Genomic DNA, 25,312 nt, shown 5'->3' on the forward strand with positions numbered 1-25,312 from the left:
TAACCACTGCGCCACGACGGGAACTCCAACATACACATACTTATACATAGAATACGTTCATTGTTGTGTAACCATGACCGTCTTCCATCTCCATAATTGTTTTTCTCTTGTAAAACTGAAACTCTTCCCATTACACAAAAACCCATTTCCCCCTCCTCACAGCCTCTGGCAACCATCATTCTACCATCTGTCTTCATGATTTCTTGACCGCCCTAAGTATCTCATACAAGTGGAATCCTGCAGTATTTCCATCTTAGTGGTTGGCTTAATTTGCATAATGTCTCCAAGATTTATCCATGCAGAATTTCCTTCCTTTTTAAGACTTAATAATATTCCATTATGTGTATGTACCACATTTTGCTTATTAATCAGTCCATGGACACGTAGTTTCCTTCTCTGTTTTGGGCTGTTGTGACTAATGCTATCAGCCACAAGAGAGTGCAGATACCTCCTCCTTTCAGTTTTTTTTTTTTTTTTTTTTTTTTTTTTTTTTTTTTAGCATAGACCCAGAAGTGGAATTGCCAGATCATACAGTCATTCTGTTTTGAGGGACTGCCACACCATCTTCCTCAGGAGCTGTACCATTTTACATTCCTATGAACAGTTCACAGGGTTTCGATTTTCCACATCTTCATCAACACTTACTGTTTTGTGTTGGTTTTTGGTTTTTTTTTTGTTTTTGTTTTTTGTCTTTTGTCTTTTTAGGGCCATACCTGTGGCATATGGAGGTATCTAGGCTAAGGACTGAATAGGAGTTGTAGCTGCTGGCCACAGCACTATGGGATCTGAGCTGTGTCTGCGACCCACACCACAGTTCACGGCAGTGCTGGATCCTTAACACACTGAGCAAGGCCAGGGATCGAACACGCATCCTCATGGATCCTAGTAGGGTTTGTTAACCACTGAGCCACAAAGGGAACTCCCTCAATTTGTTATTTTAACAGGTTTTTTGGTTTTTTTTTGGCATGGAATCTTTAAGGTTTTCTATGTATAAGATCATTTCATCTGCAAACAGAATTTTATTTCTTCATTTGCAATTTGGATGCCTTTCTTTTTTTAGCCTAATCATCCTGGGTAGAATTTCTAGTACTTCGTTGAATAAAAGTGCTGAAAGTGAGTGTCTTTGCCTTGTTCCTGATTTTAGAGGAAATACTTTTTGAATCTTGGACCATTGAGTATGATGTTCTCTGAGTTTTTCACATCCAGCTTTTATTATGTTGAGGTAGTTTCCTTCTGTTCCTGCTTTGGGTGGTTTTAACATGAAAGGGTATTGAATTCTGTCAGATGCTTTTTCTGCATCAATTGACATGATCATGTGGATTTTTTTTCCCCTTCATTGTGATAGGGCATATTTTAAATTTTTTTACCTCTTATTTATATCTGTTGAACCATCCTTACATTTCAGGAATCAATCCCACTTGGTCATGGTATATAATTCTTTTAATATACTGCTGACTTCCGTTCGCTGCATTTTATTGGAGATTTTTGCCTCAGTGTTCACAAGAGATGCTGGTCTGTAGTTTTCTTGTTATTGTTGCTGAAACTCGGCCTCTGTCCACTGGTGCTGAATAGAAACATGGAGACAGAATTTTGGGTGAAAGAGAAAAAGATAGCTTTTACTGCTTTGTCAGGTAAAGGAGGCCACAGCAGGCTAATGCCCTAAAGACTCTGCCCCCCATTGGGAAGAATTATGGGGAGTTTTATAGTAAAAAGGAGAAAGCCAGGTTTTTAGATAGACAATCAGAATAGGGGCAAACATGCGTTCTTCTGTCTTTGGGGGAATCTTAATCATCAGAGCTGATGACATCAGGAGATCTCGGCATGATCATGATGGGGGTCTGGGCTATTGCCTACAATAACAGTACTTGCAAAAAGGGCATATTGATCAGAGATTAGGACAAACTAGGAAAGTTTCTGAAAAAAAACCTGTGCTAATAATCTAACCCACAAACAATTGTGCTCAGGGTGCCTAATCTTTAGTTAACAGGTGATTGAGTTGAGGGTTCAGGACAAGGAAGGATTCTCAGCTGTTCAGTTTTAAGGTCTTCATTTCTAAGAGAAGCCTAAGAAATAGATCTTTTCTCTTAGGTGTATAAGATGTCTCCATCCTTTTGTGTATCCCTCGAGAAAGAACCAGAATCCTGCCCCAAGGCTCTACTGTTGTTTCTTGATGGTTCTTCCCTTATCTTTGCAACTGTCTGAACCTGCCCCTTGGAACTCGCGGAAGGCTGTGGAGGCTGCGGAGGCTGCATGAGGCCCATTTCCTAAAAACAAGAAATGGGGAACACAGACAGGCTTTTGTGCCCAGGAGCCCACAGGGCCCTGCTTGGTTACATTATGTCTGTACCTGGCTTTGGTATCAAGTTAATGCCAGGCTCACAGAATGAGTTTGAAAGTATTCCCTCCTTTTCCATCTCTTGGAAAAGTTTGAGAAGGATTGGGGTTAGTTCTTTAAATGCTGGATAAAATTCACCAGTGAAGCCATCAGGTCCAGGGCATTTCTTTGTTGGGAGAGTTTAGCTTACTGAATCAATCTCCGTATTAGGTATAGGAATAATCAGATGTTCTCTTTATTCATGATTTATTCTCAGATTTTGTGGTTCTAGGAATTTGTCCGTTTCACCTCGTTATAGAATTTCTTGGCATCCAATTGTTCACAGTACGCCTATCTTTTTTATTTCTGTAGAACCAGTGTTAATATCCCACTTGCATTAAATTTGAGAAGTTTTCAGCCATTATTTCTTCAAATAGTCTTTCTGCCCATTTCTCTTTCTCTCTGTTCTTGTGGGACTCCTACCATGTACATGTTGGTTGGCTTGATGGTTCCCACAGTTCTTTTAGGCTCTGTTTGCTTCCATCTTGTTTCTTTTTTCTTTTTTCAGACTCAGTAATTTCTATTGTCCTTTCTTCATGTTCACTCAGTCTTTTGTCAACTGGAATCTGCCTTTGACTCCTAATGAATTTTTCATTTCAGCTGTGTGCTTTTTAGCTTCAGAATTTCCTTTTTTCCTGTTTTCGCTTTAATAATATTTCCATTTTGCTCACACATTGTTTTCTTGACTTCTTGCATATCTCCCTTTTGTCTTTCAGGCATCTTTAAGACAGGTACTTTGAAATATTTGTCTCATATATCAGCCATCTTTCAAGGATAGGTTTCTATTGTTTTTTTCTTTCTTTCTTTCTTTTCTTTTTTTTAAATGGGCCATACTTTGCTCTTCCTTTATGTGCCTTGTGATTTCACTTAATTTTATGTTTAATGAACACTGGGCTTTTAGGTTTAATAATGTGGTCAGTCTAGAAGTCAGATTTCCTCCTTCCTCATGCTTGTTTTACTAATTGTTGTTTTTGCTTTTAATTGTTGTAAGTGGCTCTTTGCTATCAGAGAGAATCAGCCTGAGGTATAAATGTATGGTCTTCCCAGGTCATAATCTTCTACTACTTTCCAATTTTCTCCATGTATGCAATTGTCTTTAAATGTCCTAGTCTTTAATGTCTGGCTCCAGAAAGGGGAAAAGGTGAAAAATGAGAGAGAAGGGGTTTGGCCTTTTAAATCCCCTGGAAGTCACTTCAGCCAGAAGGGCAGGGGCTGTGACAATGCAGAGGAGGCATAGTGATAATGGCCACTCATTTCCTATCTGCGCTGTGTGATCAGGAGCAGCAATCAGCAGTCAGAGCAGAGTGCCCCAGTATTTGGAGGACAGGGTCCTTTTTGCCCACCCTCGCTCCCAGGGCTCGGTGTGGAGGATGGGTAGCCACCTAAGTCTTCCCCTGGAAGTTGGAAGCCTTCAAAGTTCCAAAATAGTTAAATTGACAGATTTTGCCGGTGCAGTCGATGTCTAGGTGGGGAGATAGCTTCCGGTGCTTCACCCTCTGCCGTCTTCCCAGAATCCTCTCCCCCAGTTAGTTGTAGAAATACTCACTCATCAGAACTTGACTGGGTGTTAACTTTTTGCCCAACCCTAATGACGTGATGAAGACTCAGAGAGACACGTAGAAGATACCGCCCCCGACTGGTTAGGGCAGTGTCTCAGTTATCTGCTGCCCCCTAACAAACCACCTCCAAGTTGAGTGACTCAATACAGCCACCATTTTATTGGTTCAGGAATTCATCGTGAATGGTTATCTCTGCTGCAATGATGTTTGCTGGGCTCACTCATGGGTCTGCATTCACCTGGTGGCTGGAAGGTCTGAGGTGGCCTCACTGATGATGCTGGCTGTCACCTGGAGTGCCATGGTTCTCCTCTCTATGTCCGCTCTTGCCACGTGGTCACTCATCCTCGGGGCCTCTCTCTCTGCATGGCCTTCTCTCTAGCAGGATAGGCTGAGCTTCTTTACGTGGTACCTGGTTTCCCAGGAGGTGGAAGCTGTCAGGCCCCTTTGGGTCGAGGCCAGGCCCTGGCACAGTGGTCACATCTGAAGATTCTATCGATCAAGTCACAGGGGAGCTCAGGGTCAGGTAGAGAGGAAACAGACTCTACCTCTTGGTGGGAGAAGTAGTTCTATGTCTGCAGGTTTAGGAGGAGTTGCTGGTACCTGTCTTTGCAGAATATCCAGCACAGACGTCTACAGACAGTCTCTTGAATCAATATAGAATCAAAACAGCTGAATTAGAATGAAGTCGAAATTGAAGGTAAGATATTGACTGCACCCATTTTCTCTCCTGTTAGGATGTACACTCCACAAAGGCATGGATTTTTATTTGTTTGGTTCATTGCTTTCTTCCCGGGCTTGAGAGCAGCGCCTAGCTCAGTGACTATCTGCTGAACATAGGACTGCTTGCTGGGGACGCAGTAGCAGAAGGTTCGATACAAACTAGCTCTGACAGAGACAGTGTGAGTCTGCAGCCAAGTCTGCAAAGAGTGATAAACAGGAACCAGTGCCTCAGGGGTGGGAGGCAGCATTTGTTCACTATTCCACAGCACTGAGTGCCCGCCTTTGCCAGACGTCAGGGGGATGTAAGAGACCTTCCCTTGAGGAGGGGGGGTCCCAGCATCTCAGTGTGTGACATGTGCTAAAACATGGAAGAGAGAGAGGAGTCGTCTTGGGATGGCAGGGGAGGCTCCTGCACGGGCGTGCTCAGGTGGGACTGAGCAAGGCGAGTGGGACTGAGCAAGGCGAGTGTGACTGCAGCTGAGCTGGAAAATGATGGGTATGGGGCAGGTGTGCCTGAGAAAATCAAGAATCTTGAAAATAGTCACCTGCAGGGTGTATTTATCAGATAAGTGATAAGGATCTCCTCCTCTAAGTTCTTAAAGGTGTGAGTTACATGATGAAAACTAGATTTGAGATGGTTTCTGATTATGTGCTGCAAAAATTTTTACATCAGTGATAAGGAAAGTGTCGGTGATGGTCATTCATTATTAGGATTGGTGAGTTTGTGGACATGATTATTCCCCTTACTTGGTTCTGTAATGCTTTAGACATTAACAAAGATCATTGCCAAGTATATGTGTCAGGGTGGAAGGCAAAAATACGTTAATTATTGGTTTGTAGTAGTATCTTCCTTCCCCTCCCTCCTTCCACCAAAGGGAAGTGATCACAGCCCTTGTTGTGAGTGAATCGGAAGAGGAGGTGGATGCAGGATGGAGAGGAGCTTCGGCGCTCTCTTGTGACTCGGTGGACTAAGGATCAGGTATTGCCACTATAGTGGCTTGGGTTGCTGCTGTGACTCCAGTTCAATCCCTGGCCCAGGAACTTCCACATACCACGGGGAAAAACTGAAAGATGGAGAGGAGTTTTTGAACATTGAGTTCCATTATGTAAACAGGTGTAATTTTAAAGTCCCTCTTTCCTGAGTAACCTCTGTCCATATAGTGAAGCAAACCACCGTATCAGAAGAGCTGGCACCATGTCTGGATGAGCAGGGAACCTTCCATTGTCTTTTGATCACCTTGAGCAGCTCCTGAAGAAAATTACTTTTGCTTCAGTGAATAACTTTTGTCTTACCTAAAAACTTAGCTCTGATCTTCATTTTTCTTCCCCCTTTTTCCCCTAAGGATACTGGAGTAAATAAGTTTTTTTTGTTTGTTTTTTAATTGAGGCTTGCCTGTTATGGCAGGGAAGGAAAAATACTTTGTTTTATGTGAGTTCTTAGTTTGAGTCCTATCTACCTGCCTCCAAGAAAATGAAACATTGAAAGGTACTTAGGGTTTTTTAAAAAAATGTCCTTGACTCAGTTTTTCAACTCTAGGGCTCCTGGTTCATACAAGGTAACTGGTGACAGAAGGAACAGTGTCATTTATAATAACAGTCGTCACAGCCCCTTACCTTGTGTGTCCATTGGCTTTCAGGTGAACAGGGCACAAGGCCAGTGAGAGAGGTGAGGAGAGAACAAGCCCAATTCCTGGTCTGGAAACTCCTCGCCGAATCTTCATACTGGTTTTACTTATTTATTTATTTTTAAATTCATCTGTGTCTTTTGTTAACCAACATAAATTACTTGTTTTCTGGTTTCTCGAAACAGCAGATTAGACAGCATTTGCTGCAATAATGTCTGTCCAAGTGGTTGGCTGTAAAACTCTAGCACCGCGTTCATCAGAAGGACATGGGCAAAGGCAGCTGGTTTTACCGGTCCCATCCACCTTATTTTCAGGGCAGCCAGCTTAACCTTCTTTCTCTTAGGTTTGTTCTTCTTGGGGGTGGCGTGAGATAAGGTCTCAACACAAGATGAGGAGTGGACTTCTTTGAATGTTGTAGTCAAAGTCCTCTTCCAGTTGTTTACCAGCAAAGCAAATTCTTTGCTCATCAGGACTGAGGAGGAGGAGGAATTCTGTCCTTATCTGGATCTTGGCCTTTGCATTTTCTATTGCATCTGACGGCTCAGCCTGGAGAGTGATGGTCGTCACTGTTGTCTGCATCTTGGCTGCAGTTCCAGTGCAGATGGCAGGTTTGAAAGCCCTTCAGTGTGATCCTGATCCCCTTTCTAATGTCTTCCCCCTCTTTGGTTTGGGAGGTGCGAGGGAAACGTCTTTGTCCCTTCCTTGATGTGCGGTGCCTTGAATGGTTGTTTGAGGGTGTGGAATTGTAAAGATATTCAAGTGTACCTTCTCATAGCTTCTATCCTGACCTCCAACCAAATGGAGAATTTGCATTGTTGTTGGACAGTGAGATGAAATCTTTCTCTTCATGATTGAGACTCGTCCAGAAGAAAACTCTACCCTTCTAGGTTCTTCTGGCTGGTCTAAGCATCACATTGACACAAGTTGGATTAACAGAAAACGAAATTTAATTTTGGGTTGCCAAATGGGATGGGAGTATGGGGAGAAGAGAAATAGGTAAAAGATATTAACAGGTACAAACTAGGAGCCGCAAAATGAGTCATGGGTATGAAATAGACAGTGTGGGAATATAGTCAATAATTAATATGTTTGAATGGTGACAGATCATGACGACTTACCATGGTAATCATTTTGAAATGTCCAGAAATAGCAAATCACTATGTTTGTAATAAGGACTAAGGTAATTTAATAGATCAACCATATTTCAAAAACAAATATCCAGTGAAAAAGAGATCAGATTTGTGGTTACCAGAGGCACGGGGGAGAGGGAAGAGGAATTGAATGAAGGTAGTCAAAAGGTAGCACCTTGGCAGTTATCAGATTATTAATTGCTAGAGATGTAATGTACAACATGATAAATACAATTAGCAATGTTGTGTTATAGATGAAAATTGTTAGGATTTACTCTCAAGAATTCTCATCACAAGGTTCTAGGTCTTTGTGTATATATGAGATGATGAAAGTTCACTAGTCTGATCACTTCATGATATCAAATTATTATACTGTACACCTTAAAAAGTTATACAGTGCTGTGTATGTTAAGTATGTGTCAGTAGGAGTTCCTATTATGGCTCTGCTGGTTAAGAACCCCACTAGTATCCATGAGGATGCAGCTTCGATCCCTGGCCTTGCTCAGTGGCTTAAGGATCTAGCATTGCCATAGGTTGCAGATGTGGCTCAGATCCGGAGTGGCTGTGGCTGGCAACTGCAGCTCTGATTTGACCCCTAGCCTGGGAACTTCCATGTGCTGCAGGTAAGGCTCTAAAAAGCAAAAAAAAAAAAAAAGAAAAAAACCCAAACTTGGAATATTTGAGGGAGTGAGGAAGGCCTGTCTTAAACTAGCTTAAAATCTTAAATACAGTATTTTTCAAAAAATGTTATATTATCATTTGTGTATGTGTGTATATGTTTATATGAGGTAAAAACTTAAATCACATAGTACCTAGCATGATCCTTAAGGAGTTTGCAATTACCTGAACCTTTGTTTTGCATGTAAATGGATCCTTCTGAGTGCTTGAGGCTACTTGGAAAGGGTTCTTGATAGTTTAACCAGTAACCCTTCAAGTCTTGGTTATACTCAGAATTTAGTAAACTGTTTTAAAAAAATTTCGCATGGCTAGGGTGAAAATCCCTGTAGCTTAGCTGCATGAAGTATTACATTATTAAGTAGAATTACTTGGATTTTTTTTTTTTTTTTGTAGAGAATCTACTGTGCTCTTCATATAGACGTGCATCTGCCAGACTATTACATCTGTTGCACACACACTGATGTGTACATGTGTATGTATTACAGTCCCTGAGCATACTGCATATATGTGGACAATTTGAGGACATGATCTTTGGGTATAAACTAGACTAAGCTTTCTGAGGGCAGGAATCTTATGCCTTGGCAGTCTTTCAAAGAAAACATCTTTGGAGTTCCTGCGTAGCAGGTTAAGGATCCAGGGTTGTCACTGCAGTGGCTTGGGCTGCTGCTGTGGCACTAGTTCAGTCCCTGGTTCAGGAACTTCCACATGCCGTGGGCATGCCCAAAACAACAACAGAGTAAACATATTTGCCAAAGACTGCTCTGGTACCCACCTTAGAGGGGGGCAGCCTTTATGAGGAGCAGCTCCAGTTCCTTTCTGCTTTTCTGTTTTGGGTGCTAATGAATGGGGTGGGGCAGTATGTGTTGGGGAGAGGCTGGGAGGTTGAGCTGGGCGCCGTCAACCTACTAGTGAGTGGAGTCTGATTCCTGCCTGTTCCTTGGAGTCTGATTCTCTGGCTTCCACGTCGTGATTACAGTAGATGATGCTCCCAGTATTAAGGTCACTGAGTTTGGGTTGGTATTTATGGTGGTGTGGCTATTATACGAAATATCCAAAATTCTGTTGTTGGAGAGATCAGAACCTGCTGGGGTGACCCTGTTATTTTTTTTCCTCTTGAAACTGAGGTGTAGTTGGTATACAATATTATATAAGTTACAGGTGTTCAATATAGTCATTATTTTTGTTAGATATTTATCAAATTTATTGACCTTTTGAAAAAAACAAAGTGGTTTTATCTAATTGTTTTTCTGTCTTCAGTCATTAGAACAGTGGTACTTCTACCTTTTTTCATCTCCCCTCTTTTTTTTTTTTTTGTCTTTTTGTTGTTGTTGTTGCTATTTCTTGGGCCGCTCCCACGGCATATGGAGGTTCCCAGGCTATGGGTTGAATCGGAGCTGTAGCCATCGGCCCACGCCAGAGCCACAGCAACTCGGGATCCGAGCCGCGTCTGCAACCTACACCACAGCTCACGGCAACGCTGGATCGTTAACCCACTGAGCAAGGGCAGGGTCCGAACCCGCAACCTCATGGTTCCTAGTCGGATTCGTTAACCACTGCGCCACCACAGGAACTCCCATCTCCCCTCTTATAATGGCAGTTTGTGACATCTTTTTATTTTTTATCATAAAAAGTAAAGGACTTTTATATGATCAGAGCTAGTAAGATGTTGATTTCACTCTGTAATGTAAGCACAGTTAAGATGTCTTTGACTTGTATAGAGGTTGAATCTGTAAATCACTTACATTCTTGACTGTGTAAATACTGTTCACTTCCTGGTACTGTGCCTTGATTACATTTCCATCTGTAGAGTCTATTTTCTCATTGCTTTTTGTTGTTGTTCTTTGAGGCGTGTGCCTTTATCATATGCTGAATTGTTTTCAGATTGCCCATTTTATTCTAGTCTACTGAGTTGTTTCTCCCTCCCCTCCCTGGAGCCCATGCTACTCCAGACTAGACTAGTTACTCTTTAGGCCTTTCTCCTAATTGTCATCCTGTGAATTCTCATTATTGCTTTCCTAGTTTAGATTGTTTCCTGAATCCCTTATTTCTTCCTTTCTTCACATACTCCCTGATTATGATGGAACATAGCCACAAGGACCATCTTATGAGAGATATGAAGAAAGTACGCTTTCTGAATCCTTTTATTCAGCCTGTATGTGTAGTGGCTAATTGGGTTGGGTGTGGATTTCTAGGCTGAAAAAAAAATTTTTTTATAGATTGCTTTACTGTCTACTAGCACCCAGTCTCTTTTTTAGATTTAGTATTTTTTTTAAAGTTTTATTGAAGTATAGTTGATTTAAAATGTGATAATTTCTGCTGTACCACAAAGTGACTCAGTTGTACACACAACCATTCTTTGTCAGATTCTTTCCCCATGTAGATTATCATAGAATATTGGGTAGAGTTTCTGACCTATTACAAAAGGTCCCCATTTGCCAATCATTCCATATACCACAGTGCTAGACTCAGTCTTACTAGTGAGGAGGCCAGTTTTACCCTAATTCTTGTTTCGTTATAGAGGACTGATTTTATACTTGATTTTTGAAAGATTGCAATGATAGATCTTGACATAAATCTTAAAAATGTTGTTATATTAGTTTCTTCTGTGGTGCAGTGGGTTAAGAATCTGACTGTAGCAGCTCAGGTCACTGCAGAAGCATGGGTTTGATCTCTGGCCCAGCACAGTGGATTAAAGGATCCAGCACTGCCACAGTTGCAGCATAGGTTGCAGTCCTTGGCCGGGGAACTTCCATATGCTACAGGTATAGCCATAAAATTTTTTTTGTTATTGTTACATTAGCCATTGATAGGCTCTTTTAGTTGGAAGGTGAATGATCTTTCTAAATACTACTTTGATAGTTTTCTCTATTTTCTTTCTGAATCCATTAACTATGTGAACTCTTAGAGTTACTGACTGCTGTGTAACAAACTACCCCAAAAGTTGTTTGAAAATAATCATTTTATCACACTCACAGTTTGTGTGGATTTCAGACATGGCATAGCAGGGGTGGCTTGCTCTGTACTCCGAAGTCTGGGGCTTCAGCTGAGAAGACTTGAAAGGCAGGCTTAAACAGCTGGAGGCCAGAATCATATGGAGACTTCTTATGTATCCAATGTCCACTGGGTCAAGTTGAAGGCTGTGCTCAGCTGATACTATTGACTGGAGCACCTACAGCTGGTCTCTGTGTAACTCGAATCAGCACAGCATAGTGGTTGTATTCTGAGCAGGAGAATCTGCAGAGGGAGCTTTAGAAGGTGGCCTCTTTAGACATCAGGCATCCCAAGAGAACAAGTAGAAACTGCTAGGGTTCTTCTGACCTAGTCTTAGAAATTGCATTAGTTCTGCTCCATTCTTTGGGTTACTTGTGCGTCAGCAGGATCAGCCTGGACCCAAGGGGAGGGGAATCACACCCCATATCGCTCCATTACAGAAGAGAGAAACAGCACAGTGCTGAGCTTGTAGTCCAGCTACATGGTGAAAGAACACCTCTGAGTACTGAAATACTTTTTTCTGTTTGTTTTTTTGTTTTGTTTTCTGTCTTCTTAGGGCCACACCCGCCACATATGGAGGTTCCCAGGCTGCGGGTCGAATTGGAGTTGTAGCTGCCAACCTGTGCCACAGCCACAGCAATGCCAGATCTGAGCCATGTCTGTGACCTACACCACAGCTCATGGCAACGCCAGATCCTTAACCCATTGAGTGAGGCCAGGGATCGAACCCTCAACCAAATGGTTCCTACTCGTGTTTATTTCTGCAGTGCCACGATGGGAGCTCTTGAAATATTTAAATTTTGATGATACCTCCAGGTGAGTTCCTGTCCCCAAGGAGTATTTTCTAGCTCAAGAGCCCAGTCACAAAAACAGGGAGTAAAGTATAAACAGAATAACCAAAAGATCCGTTTAGGATAAGCAGTGAAGTAAGAGAGAGAAAGTAAAAGTGAGGTTGAGCGTTTGGTCAGGAAGTGATGGGGAGGGTCTCAGTGGTTGTAGGGTCACAGGTCAAAGGGAGCAGAGTGCGCTAACCAGCCCTGTTAGGAACCAGCCACTCCTGGCCTGGAGCGCTGATCTGTCAGTTCAGAAACATGGCACCACACTCGCTCAGGAGCCTGTTACTATCCAGAAAAACCCAGGTTCCTTAATGCTGGGAGGACCAGGGGGAAAAAAGACTGGATTTCACATTGCATTGACATATGTGTGTTCTTTATTCTGAAGCCAAGTATGTTTTAAAGAACAGAGATAGTCTTTTTTGTCACCTGAGTGAAAAATCTCTCTGAACATCTGGAAATGAGGTACGTACATGTCTCCTTCAATGTAAGGAGAATGAATGTGTTTATCATTGTAGATGTATTTAGTTTATCTGACCATATACAATTGATCCATTGGAATGTCCCCCCCCCCCAAAGAAGATAAAAATTTTTGTGTGTGAATTTGAAATACCATTTGAAGAAATACAACATGGGCGCTCTGAAAGCACATGGCTCATGAGTGCCTCACATAAACGTTACCCCCATGTTCTTAGGGGCGTTCTTCTTCAGTTGTGTTAGTTTCTGCCACATGGTCCTAGCCAGAGCAGAAGGGTAAAGAAGAAAGCCATGTTCCTAACGTCGCAACTTCCTTTTGTTTTTTCCTACAGTAAGAAAAGTAATGTTCTGTGTTACCACAATTAATGCTTGGGTTACTAGGATAGCCCATAAGTTTATTGACTCTATTATTGCTGAGTCCAATACTCTGTTTTAAATAATCGATTTTAGAAACTCTAATAAGTAGCTTTTTTTTTTTTTTCTTTTTTAGGGCTGAACCCATGGCATACGGAAGTTCCCAGGCTAGGGGTCAAATTGGAGCTGCAGCTGCCGGCCTACACCACAGCCACGCCAGATCTGAGCTGCATCTGGGACCTATACCACAGCTCACAGCAATGCCGGATCCTTTAACCCACCAAGCAAGGCCAGGGATCAAACTCACGTTCTCATGGATATTAGTTGGGTTTGTTACCTCTGAGCCACGATGGGAACTTCTAATAAGTAGCTTTTGATGAAAAATCTTATCACTACTTATGGCATTATTCCTGTGGGAGATTTTCTGATTTAGAAACATCTTTAGTACAACCTTCTTATAACTTAGATACTGAGTATATGTAAAATTTGTTTCAAATTCCGATGAATAATTTAAGTATAATGGAAAAACAGATGTGAAATATTAGTGTTTTGATTTCCTTATATATGTATGCAGCACCTATCTAATCTGTAAATTTCACATTCTATAGACCAGCTATGTTTGAATCAGCCATTAAATAAAAAAGTAAACTGTAATTTCTATGAAAAGGCATTTTAGGAAAAAGACCCAAATAATATAGATGAAAGGTATCATTGTGTGATCCTGTATGAAGTTTCTAATCAATGTAATGTATTTCATCCAGAGATAAAGCTATAAAATTTAAGTAAGAAGGATATGTTTGGAGTTCCCTGGTGGCCTAGTGGATAAGAGTCTGGCACTGTCACTCTTGTGGCTCCATTTTAATCCCTGGTTTGGGCACTTTTCCATACCGCAGGCGTGGCTTTATATGTGTATGTATAAAGCAAGAAGGGTATGTTTACTTTTATTGGCAGTCCCATTAGATTTCTGACGTGATTTTATAGTTCATTTTCTACCCCTTATAAAAATGACTGAGTATATCATAATGTGTAGCAACTAAAGGATTAAACACTGAAAGAATAAAAGAATAAAGTGACATTACCTTTAGACTTCACGAAGGTTTAGAACAGATATTTCCTTGAGAATAAAAAGTTGTGGATTTAATATGACTTGCACTGCCCAGGACATCTACCATATTTATAGCCTTATTTCAGCATTCAAGTTTAATTCCTACCCCACCCCTCCATTTCTGAATATCTGTAAATTATAGAGAGTTCGTAAAAATCTCTTTTGATGCCATGTAAAATTGTACCCACCTAGGTGGCTTTTATAAAAACATTTTCCAGAGTACTTATGTCCTGCTTCATAAAAGCAGGATTAGTTCCTTATTTATACTGAGGCCCCTTTGTGGCTTTCTTACTCTTACTGCAGACGTGACTTCAGGCAGTGGGGTGGGAGCTCAGTGAATGCAGACTTCTCATATTTGCAGAGTAGTTTTACCAGCATCTAGAGCAAGGAAGGCCCTCCAGGCTTTATGTAGTGTGGTGGCAAAGGAAATGGCCTGGCTAACTGCATCAATATGCATAATTGACAAGCTACTCAATACTCCTAAAGATAAGTACTTTCCACTCTGCTTTGGCTATCAAATGTAACCCCATTTAAGTATTATATTATTCTCAGGCTACTATTTTGTTCTAGAAATGAGCAAGTATCCTTAATGTATACTTAGTAATTCAGAGTGAACAACTTCAAGGAACTTGAAAAATACTGCATTGCCTCTCGGCAGGATGGTCTTTAAAACCTCAGTGTGATGGTGATATGTGATCTATAGCCCTTAAAAAAGGACCAGGTAAGGCACCCAGATTGGAAAGAAAGAAGTAAAACCATCTCTGTTTGGAGATGACACAACTTGTATGTAGAAAATTCTAAGGAATCCACGGCAAAACTTTCAGAATTAATGAGTTCAGTAGGATGGCAGAGAGGGTACAAGAGCGATAAAGAGACAAAAGTCACTTGTGTTTAGATACAGTGAAAAATCCAACAATGAAGTTAAGAATTTTATCTACAGTAGAACAGAACACTTAGGAATATATTTAACCAAAAAAACCTGTAAAACTTGTACTCGGCAAGCTACAAAAAAATCCCTGAGAAAGATCCCTGTGGCTCAGCTGTAACGAACCTGGCTAGCGTCCATGAGGATGCGGTTCCATCCCTAGCCTTGCTCAGTGGGTTAAGGATTCGATGTTGCTGGGAGTTGTGGTGTAGGTTGAAAACGTGGCTCAGATCTGCAGTTGCTGTAGCTGTGGTATAGGCTGGCAGCTGCAGCTTCTATTCAACTCCTAGCCTGGGAACTTCCATGTGCTGTAAGTGCAGCCCTAAAAAGCAGAAAAAAAAAAAATCATTGAATGTCCAGAATAGGCAATCTGTAGAGACAGAAAGTGAATTAATGCTTGCCTAGCGGTGGGAGTAAGGGGTTGGAAGACATGGGAGTGACTGCTGATTGGTATGGTTTCTTTATGGGCTGATGAAATTCTGCAATTTTAGATAGCGGTGATGTGCAGCTCTGTGAATATACTAAAAATGCCATTGATTTATATACTTTGGGTGAAATGTATGGCTTGTGAATTACATCTTAGAGCTGCTTTAAAAAGGGGTGGGGGGGAGTTGCCTTGTGGCTCATGGGTTAAGGATCCCCTGTTATCACTGCTGTGGCTCCGGTTACAGCTATGGCGCGGGTTCAGTCCCTGGCCCGGAAACTTATTCATGCTGCAGGAGTGACCAAAAATTTAAAAAAAAAATTAAAAAGGGGGGTGGGAGGATAAAGTAGATCTAAAAACATTGATGAAAAGATACCTACAATTTACCAACATAAAAATAACACATATTCCTGGTTAAAAATTCTTTTGAACACTACAGAGCTCAACTTGAGGCATTGAAACTTTGTTTTCACTTTCTCTGCATAAGCTAGCTGGATTCATATTTTCTTTAGGAACTTTATGGAAACTGGAAATTTTGATAAGTCATAGAATAAATTTTGTTTTAGTTTGCCTTGTATGTAGGTGCCATAATTAGCTTTTAGAATTTAAATGTTTTGATTCAATTATAGTAAGAATTTACTTGTGTTTTTTTTTTTGTTTGTTTGTTTTTTGCCTTTTCTAGGGCCGCTTCCGCAACATATGGAGGTTCCCAGGCTAGAGGTCTAATTGGAGCCGTAGCCACCGGCCTACACCAGAGCCACAACAACTCGGGATCCGAGCTGAGTCTGCAACCTACACCACAGATCACGGCAACGCCGGATCTTTAACCCACTGAGCAAGGCCAGGGATCAAACCCACGACCTCATGGTTCCTAGTCAGATTTGTTTCTGCTGCGCCATGGTGAGAACTCCTGCTCCTGTCCCTTCTAAAGGTAATAATCACTGCCCTGGCTTCAGTGTTGATAATTTTCCTCTTTTTGTACTTTATGTAAATTAAAACATGTAAGTATTCTCTTGGTCCACTTCTTTTTTTTGTTGTTGTTTTTGTTGGCTGTACCTGCAGCATGCAATGTTTCTGTGTCAGAGTTCAAACTCACACCATAGCAGTGTCCTGAGCCACAGCAGTGACAATGCCAGATCTGTAACTGTTAGACCACAAAGGAACTCCAGGGCCTAGAGTTGTGTTTGAGGGAAGATTTTTAGTTATGGATTTATTTTGTAGATATAGAATTATGTACTATTTCTAATTTTGGTGTCTTACTAAAAATTATCTGTTACAGTTTCGCAAATGACTGACTCATTTGTTTTTTTGTTTATGCTTTTTAGGGCCACAGCTGAGGCATATGGATGTTCCCAGGCTAGGGGTCGAATCAGACTTGCAGCTGCTGAGCTACGCCACAGCAGTGGAAGATCCAAATTGTGTCTGTGACTTACACCACAGCTCATGGGATCGCCAGACCCTTAACTCAATGAGTGAGGCCAGGGATTGTACCCACAACCTCATGGAACCTTGTTGAGTTCGTTACCGTTGAGCCACGCTGGGAATCCCACAAATGTATTTTTTAAATACTCTGAAATATATACTTGAAAGTTGTTTAATACATGCTCTGAAGTGTCTTTTTCTTATCTCTAAGACATGGAGTTAGAGCCCCTTTACTTACCTAACATTGGCGAGTTGTTTTCTTTTTTTCTCCTTGATTTGTGTTGCCAAGTGCTTTGTCCATTTCATTGTCTTTTCAAAGAGCCAATTTTATTTTTTAATCTTTCTATTGCATGCTGTTGACTATTTCATTTTTTTACTTTTACCTATCATTCTAGTTTCCTTCAGTTTAATTTTCTGATTTTTTGAGATATGTACTTGAGTTACTGACGTTCAGCCCTCTCTTAGAGGATCTCTTTAAAGCACAGCTTTAGCTGCATTCTACAAATTGTTATGTCTTATTTTTAATATTACTGGTTTAAAGTATTTTCTTCTACTTAGAGTTAACTCTGAACTGAATGTAGGATTTTCTAATTGTTGCTTAGAAGGTTCATGCTTGTGTAATCAGAGACAATACTCTGAGGTGGTTTTGTTGTTGCTGGGGTTTTTTTTGTTTGTTTGTTTATTGTAGGGATGCAGGTGTGGCTCTAAGGTTTTAATCCTTGGAAATTTATTGAAATTTGTCTTTGGCACATCTAGCTTCTTCTAGCTTTTTAAATTTTTTTTTTTTTTTTTTTTGGTCTTTCTAGGGCCGTACCCACAGCACATGGAGGTTCCCAGGCTAGGTGTCAAATCGGAGCTGTAGCTGCTGGCCTATGCCACAGCAATGTGGGATTCAAGCAGGGTCTGTGACCTAGCTTTTTAAATTAATTAGGTGTTGATATGATTTTGATTCTTAAGACCTTAAGCTCTATAACCCAGTGACTCATCAATGATAGGGATACACGTGGGGGACATTCTTGCTCATGAAATGTTTGTGGCTGGATATTATAACTTAACCTCTTTTTCACTCTCATTCATCTTTAAGGGATTGCCCTTCTAACTATGTTCATAAAGCTAGATATACTATAGTTAAACATTTTTTTCACTGAAATAACTGCACTATTTCCCTAAGATTTTTTCTAAGTCCCACTGAGTTTTGTGTGTTCCAGGTCTTTTTCAGGTACACATTTACAATTTCTCATGCTAGAGAACTGCTGGTATGTTTTTGTTGTTGGTTTTTGTTTTTGCTAGTTCATGTTTAATTCTAGAGAGAAAACTTGTTCATCTTCAAATTTGGGGGGGGAGGGGGGACACTTACTGTTAACCAGGGATCAACGTAAAGTTTGTGAGATACAAGGCAGAGTGAAAATGTGGGGTACCTTGCTCAAAAATTAAGAATTTCACGGCAGCTCCCTTTGTGGCTCAGCAGTTAATGATCCCGACTAGGATCCATAAGGATGTGGGTTCGATCCCTGGCCTTGCTCAGTGGGTTAAGGATCCGGCATTGCTGTGAGATGTGGTGTAGGTCTCAGACACAGCTCGGATCTGGCATTGCTGTGGTGTAGGCCGGCACCTGTAGCTCTGATTCGACCCCTAGCCTAGAAACTTCCATATGCTGCAGGTTCAGTCCTAAAAAGCAAAAAAGTATTTCAGGACAGCAGCAGAAGAGCATTAAACCAAACATGAGGCCACATGGGTCACACACTCATGAAGCCAGTTCTGTCATCACTGTACATAGATTAGCTTTAAATTAGACATAATTAAACCAGAAATTAAAATTGAAATCTTAAAAGAATTTTTTAGATGTTCATATTGTACTTTCTTAAGAGTGGACTCTGAAATGCATATTCGCAAGCATTTGAAAAAATTTGATTTTTCAAATTTCCATTTATAATGATAATATTAGCTAAATGCCTGTCAGTTTAGACAACTTGGTATTCTCAACTATGGGAACATTTTGAAAGTTCTTAAAAATAGGGCCGACTTATAAAAATAATTCTTAAGAGAAATTCTGTGTTGCTTTATGACATTTTAGTAGATTTTAAAAAACTGGGACTGAACCAGAGAAGTGTTGTTCAGTAGTTAGCTTTAGAGACAAAATTTAAAGGGAAACTATCCTTGGGGAAAATCTAAATACTGTTAAGCTCTAAAAAGGTGCCTTGTCTCATTAGGGGTGTGTGTATGTATGTATGTAAAATGTATGTTTTACTTAGTTGATTAATTTTGAAACTTAGAGATACATGCAATTTGTTTAGAAGTTTTCTACAGAGGTCAGTTTTAGCATTAATAATTATACTTTCGATAAGATTTTTTTTTTTTTTTTTTGCTTTTCAGAGCTGCACCTGTGGCACATGGAGGTTCCCAGGGTAGGGGTCATATTGGAGCTACAGCTGCTAGTCTATGCCATAGCTCATGGCAATGCCGGATCCTTAACCCACTGAGTGAGGCCAGGGACCAAACCCGCAACCTCATGGTTCCTAGGAGGATTCGTTTCTGCTGCACCTCGATGGGAACTTCAGGAAATACGACTGATGTTTTAAAACATAGTTTCTGGAGTTCCCTGGTGGCCTAGCAGTTAAGGACTTGGTATTGTCACTGCTGTGGATCAGGTTACTGCTCTGGCTCAGGTTCCCTCCTTGGCCCAGGAACTTCCACATGCAGTAGATGCAGCCAAAATAAATAAAATAAATGATAGTTTCTATATAAACTGTCAGAAATACCAGTTTATGAATATGTAAATATACCTAAAGATTTTAATTTCTGTGGTTTCACAGAATATAATAGAATATAAATGAAAAATAGATTTTGCTGTATGACAGTAAGAAACAGACTTTCAGTAAAACTCAATATTGGGGGAAAAAAGAATGAAAATATAAAAATTCAGGGATGATTATTTGTCTAAGCAATTTTCAAAGCCTGTCTTTAAATATATTGCACATATTCTCTTATTGGTAAATCTTTCTGCAATGTAGTTTGGCCTTCACAAGGTACTTTTCCCCCAGAAAGTTCCATTTCTAAGAATTTCTAAGAATTTATCTTAAAGACAAGTTTATAGGGTACATATAAGAATGTTGGTTGCAGCATTGCTTTTCCAAGTGAAAAACTGGGATGAGTTACTCAGTAGAGGCTTAATCAGGTGAATTACGGTGTCTTCATACCATGGAAAGTGGTGCAACCATTAGACATGATGTTGTTGACTTGGTTTTACAAAAAGAGTAGAGTCAGAAGTTCCTGTTGTGGCTCAGCAGGTTAAGATTCCCGCTCGTCTTCATGAGAATGCAGGTTCGATCCCTGGCCTCACTCAGTGGGTCAAAGGATCTGGCGTTGCCGTGAGCTTCAGTATGTCGCAGATGCAGCTCGCATCCCATGTTGCAGTGGCTGTGGCGGCTACAGCTCCGATTCGACCCCTAGCCTGGGAACCTCCATAGGCTATGGGTTTGGCCCTAAAAAGACATAAATAAAGAACAAGAGTAAGTTCAGATGATAGAAGTTGAGAGGGAAAAGGAAGAGAGCTAAATAGAAAGGGAGTGCCCATGTCATTATCTTAAGAGCAGTAAGCAAGTGGACACTTGTGCAGCAGATGGAAAAGAAAATGGAGGTCGCGAAGGTAACCAATGAAGAATGTACACCTACTGCAAGTGCATAGGGAGAAGGGAGGTCTAGAGATGGGAGGTGACAACACGGATGCCCAGCGAGCTGAACTCCGAAGGCTGTGACTATAAAGGGCTAGGTCAAGAAGTAGTGAATGGAGCAGTTTGCCACTTGGGAAACTTATACGTTTACAGCCATGCATCTTGAGGTGTTTATTGTGCGTAACCATAGCACACTTGCATCAATCTCGCTTTTACAGCTTTTGCATGCAAACAGAGGAGATTTAATTTAAGCTCCTCCCTCCTTAAAAAAGAAACCCAGTACAGTTGCATGCAAAGCAATGAAACTAGAACACACCCTCACACCATGCACAAAAATAAACTCCAAATGGCTGAAAGACTTAAATATACGATAGGACACCATCAAACTCCTAGAAGAAAACATAGTCAAAACACTCTCTGACATCAACATCATGAATATTTTCTCAGGTCAGTCTCCCAAAGCAATAGAAATTAGAGCACAAATAAACCCATGGGACCTCCTCAAACTGAAAAGCTTTTGCACAGCAAAGGAAACCAAAAAGAAAACAAAAAGACAACTTACAGAATGGGAGAAAATAGTTTCAAATGATGCAACTGACAAGGGCTTAATCTCTAGAATATATAAACAACTTATACAACCCAACAGCAAAAAAAACCAATCAATCAATGGAAAAATGGGCAAAAGACCTGAATAGACATTTCTCCAAAGAAGATATACAGATGGCCAACAAACACATGGAAAAAATGCTCAACATCGCTGATTATAAGAGAAATGCAAATCAAAACTACCATGAGATACCACCTCACACCAGTCAGAATGGCCATCATTAATAAATCCACAAATAACAAGTGCTGGAGGGGCTGTGGAGAAAAGGGAACCCTCCTGCACTGCTGGTGGGAATGTAAACTGGTACAGCCACTATGGAGAACAGTTTGGAGATACCTTAGAAATCTATACATAGAACTTCCATATGACCCTGCAATCCCACTCTTGGGCATCTATCCGGACAAAGCTCTACTTAAAAGAGACGCATGCACCCGCATGTTCATTGCAGCACTATTCACAATAGCCAGGACGTGGAAACAACCCAAATGTCCATCGACAGATGACTGGATTCGGAAGATGTGGTATATATACACAATGGAATACTACTCAGCCATAAAAAAGGATGACATCATGCCATTTGCAGCAACATGGATGGAACTAGAGAATCTCATACTGAGTGAAATGAGCCAGAAAGACAAAGACAAATACCATATGATATCACTTATAACTGGAATCTAATATCCAGCACAAATGAACATCTCCTCAGAAAAGAAAATCATGGACTTGGAGAAGAGACTTGTGGTTGCCTGATGGGAGGGGGAGGGAGTGGGAGGGATCGGGAGCTGGGGCTTATCAGAACAACCTAGAATAGATTTACAAGGAGATCCTGCTGAATAGCATTGAGAACTATGTCTAGATACTCATGTCGCAACAGAAGAAAGGGTGGGGGAAAAAACTGTAACTGCAATGTATACATCTAAGGATGACCTGACCCCCTTGCTGTACAGTGGGAAAAAAAAAAAAAAAAAAAACCAGTACGTAGAGACTTGCAGTACAAGGATCTCATGAAATGTCCCAAATTTTATTAAAATCGTATAAAATTTCCAAACAATGGTAGAAACATGAGAGAGCTGGAAATAATTACCAAAAAAAAAAAAAAAAACTTAAAAAACCCCCCAAAAACCTTGTAACATTTTGGAAGAGTTAAGTAGGGGAATTTCTAATTGTATACATATTACTTTGATTTTAAACAATTTAAAACTTATTCCAGAGTTCCCGTCGTGGCTTAGCGGTTAACGAATCTGACTAGGAACCATGAGGTGGGTTTGATCCCTGGCCTCGCTCAGTGGGTAAGGATCCCTTGTTGCCGTGAGCTGTGGTATAGGTCGAAGACGTGGCTTGGATCCTGAGTTGCTGTGGCTGTGGCGTAGGCCGGTGGCTACAGCTCCAATTGGACCCCTAGTCTAGGAACCTCCATGTGCTGCAGGTGTGACCCTAGAAAAGACAAAAACAAAAAAAATACTTGCTCCAATATTGTATTGAATAATATAGGGAAATGTTCATATGTACTCTTCAACTGAAAATATACATTGCCAAATAATATGTATAATAGGATCCCCACTTTTTTAAAAAAGATGTATCTGGATGACTGAAGATGTTTGGTTTTTTGGTTTTTTTTGGCTGCAGTGTACAGCAGCTTGATGTGGGATTTTGGTTCCCAGAGCAGGAATTGAATCCAGGCTGCAGTGGTGAAAGCACTAAGTCCTAATCATTAGGCCACCAGGGAACTCTCTTAAGATAAATCTAAAATGAAAACTCTGGAAAGACAAACATGAAATGGTAATAATCATTGTTTCTTGACAGTAGGATTTTCATTTGATATTTTCCATTGTCTTTTTTTTCAAAGCAATAAGCCTATTTTTTTGTAATCAAGGAAAATTTTTTTGTTTTGGCAAAAAATTTATAATACTGACATAACTTTAAGCGGAGGCTGCACATCTTTATCTTAACGTTGAGCACAGTGCTTGGCACATGCAAGATAGATAATATTTGCTCATGTAAAACCATTTCATAACCATTGGCAAAGTAAAATCAGCTATTTTAAGCAAAGGATATGTTATGAAAAGTGTGAGAATTAAAGGAAAAGACTACAAAGTATGATTTTCAGGTGAAAATAAGTTGAAAAACATTTAAAAAAACCACCAGGGCATTCCCGTCGTGGCTCAGTGGTTAACGAACCCGACTAGGAACCATGAGGTTGCAGGTTTGATCCCTGGCCTTGCTCAGTGGGTTAAGGATCCGGCATTGCTCTGAGCTGAGATGTAGGTCGCAGACGTGACTCGGATCTGGCATTGCTGTGGCTGTGGTGTAGGCTGGCAGCTGTAGCTCTGATTCGACCCCTAGCTTGGGAACCTCCATATGCCATGGGAATCGGCCCTAGAAAAGGCAAAAAGACCAAAAATAAATAAATAAAAAACAACCAGTAAATTTCTTTTACCTGCGTATAGTTGGCCTACAATGTGTTAGTTTCAGGTCTACAGCAAAGTGAATCGGTTATACATTCTTTTTCAGATCCTTTCCCCATATGATACCCATATAGGTATCACAGATTATTGAGTAGATTTACCTGTGCCATGCAGTATTGAATAGATTTCCCTGTCCCTGTTTACTTACTGATTTTGTATATAGTAGTGTACATGTGCCAATCCCAAGCTACTAATTTATCCCTCCCCCTAACGTTTCTCCTTTGGTAACCATAAGTTTGGTTTCAAAATCTTTGAGTCTATTTCTGTTTTGTAAATGAGTTCTTTTGTATCACTTCTATTAGATCCCAGATTTAGTGATCTCATTTGAGATTTGGTCTTTCTCTGACTTAATTCACTTAGTGTATAATCTCTAGGTCCATCCATGTTGCTGCAAATGGTATTATTTTGTTCTTTTGTATGGCTGAGTAGTATTCCATTGTATATATGTACCCAGATCTTCTTTCTCCATTCCTCTGTCGATGGACATTTAGGTTGCTTCCACATCTTGGCTCTTGTAAATAGCATTGCAGTGAATACTGGGCTGCTTGTGTCTCTGTGAATTACGGTTTTCTATGAGTATATGCCCAGGAGTGGAATTGCTGGATGATACGGTAGTTCTGCTTTTAATTTTGAAAGTTAAAAACTGTTCTCTATATGGTTATCTATACTGTTCTCCATAGTAGTTGTACCAATTTATATTCTGACCAACAATGTAGGAGAGGTTTCCACCCTCTCCAGCATTTACTATTGGTAGACTTTTTGATGTGTGGGAGGCCATTACAACTGGTGTGAGGTGCTATCTCATTGTAGTTTTGATTTGCATTTCTCTAATAATGAGTGATGTTGAGAAATCTTTGTGTGTGTGTCTGGGCTATCTGGTAAATGATTTACTCTCTCAAAGAGGTAATGCTGCATTTAATTTTAGGGTCACCTTCCATATCCCTAGTTCCACATTTTACAGATCTCAGCCATCTCTAGCTCATGTAGTATGTGTTTCGTGAAAAAAAAACTCACATATAAGTGGACCTGTGTTATTCAAGGGTTCCCTGTATGTCTTTATAAAGTGCAAAAACGTGTATTGTGAAATCCCTACCCCTGCTACTAATACTCTACCTGAAGACAAAGATGTTATTCTTATGTATCCTTCCAGAATGCAAGAAAGTGTCTATTTTTTCCCTTTTTTTATTATATTTGATAATCATGTTGTATGCATTTGTATTTCTTTTCTTTTTTTTTTTTAAGGGCCGCACCTGTGGCATACTGAAGTTCCCAGGCTGGGTTTTGAAGCAGAATTGCAGTTGTAGGCCTATGCCACAGCCACAACAACGCAGGATCCAAGCTAAGTTGGCGACCTACAACATAGCTCAGGCCAGCGCCTGATCCTTAACCCACTGAGTGAGGCCAGGGATCAAACCTACATCCTCATGGATCCTAGTTGGATTTGTTACCACTGAGCCACAATAGGAGCTCCTGTATGCATATTTCTATGCCTTGCTTCTCTCCCCCACCACTGTGTCTTTTGAAATTTTTGTTTTATATCGTAGTATAGGTGGTTTATACTATTGTTTTGGGTGTATAGCAAAGTGATTCAGTTGTACATATATACGTACCCCTTCTTTTTCAGATTCTTTTCCCATATAGGTTATTACAGGATATTGCATATAGTTCCCTGTGCTATATAGTAGGTCCTTGTTGACTCTTTTATACATAGTGGTATGTATATGTTGATCCTAAATTCCTAATTTATCCCTCCCTACATTTCCCTTTTGGTAACTGTAAGTTTGGTTTCAAAGTCTGAGTCTGTTTTTGTTTTATAAGTAAGTTCATTTGTATCATTTTTTTAAGATTCCACATACAAGTGATAATCTATGTCTTAACGATAGTTTTATATTGGTAGGTGGAAAAACCTTCCTCTTTCTTTTCTTATGGCTGCACGGTATTTACTGTATGGG

General features: G+C 40.4%; 1 protein-coding gene and 1 pseudogene across 5 annotated transcripts in view; one reads left to right on the plus strand and one right to left on the minus strand.

Moving 5' to 3' along the window:
* The window catches only part of CNNM2 (cyclin and CBS domain divalent metal cation transport mediator 2), a 171,400-nt gene that overhangs the window by 69,199 nt on the left and 76,889 nt on the right, over positions 1 to 25,312 (plus strand). The gene's annotated exons all lie outside the window — the stretch shown is intronic.
* LOC110256778 lies at positions 5,544 to 7,403 on the minus strand (annotated as a pseudogene).

The sequence above is a fragment of the Sus scrofa genome, chromosome 14 (genome assembly GCF_000003025.6).
Source record: "Sus scrofa isolate TJ Tabasco breed Duroc chromosome 14, Sscrofa11.1, whole genome shotgun sequence".
Classification (NCBI taxonomy): Eukaryota; Metazoa; Chordata; class Mammalia; order Artiodactyla; family Suidae; genus Sus; species Sus scrofa.